Source organism: Camelina sativa, chromosome 1 (assembly GCF_000633955.1).
Source record: "Camelina sativa cultivar DH55 chromosome 1, Cs, whole genome shotgun sequence".
NCBI lineage: Eukaryota > Viridiplantae > Streptophyta > Magnoliopsida > Brassicales > Brassicaceae > Camelina > Camelina sativa.
Genome location: NC_025685.1, coordinates 3,731,735 through 3,732,450, shown reverse-complemented (window position 1 = coordinate 3,732,450; position 716 = coordinate 3,731,735).

Sequence of the window (716 nt, the reverse complement as noted above, 5' to 3'; positions counted from 1 at the left end):
GGTAAGACAGTGGAGAGATTTGAAGGGTTTGGTAGGACTATCCAGGTTCAGTCCTGATGATCAGGTTAGATTGGCAGATTATGGTGGAAAGATGGCGGTTATGTGGGGCGTTGAGGTTCCTTGTAGTTCAGGCTATCCCACGATCATTTGTTGTGCGGTGATTGCGCTTGAAAGGCTCAATAGTTGTGAAATTTTTGGGAAAGTTGAGTGGGTTGATCGTGTGTTTACAGTCTTTGGCCCATTTACTTTCGTAAAAGTTATTGGTGCTACTGTCTGATGAATGAATGAGTCACAAGGCTTGAACATATGTTTTTCTGGTAATAGCATTGCTTATTTGGAATGCTTGCCTTTCTTTTGCTGTTGTGTGGTGTTTATTCTATGGTGTTTTAGGATAAGTACGGGCTTTGATCCGGATTTTTTTTGGTTCCGTAGTTTATTAAGCTCACTTTCAATTGTTGTACCTTGTTTAAAGAGAGCATTGGAATGAATAGGAATCATATTTGAGGTTTGAAGCAAATAGAGTTTTCTTACTCTTGGATAAATGAAGCAGAAGATAGGCAACGATCAGACTTGCTTGGGATTTCTTTTGTGTATACTAGGTACTTCCCCACGCAACGCGTGGGTTGTGGTGTAGTTGGCACTTTCTTGTTTTTTGGTCTATTTCTTTTTTTCTTTTGTATTATTTCGTTTTAATGGGCTTCGCAGTCACTTGTATT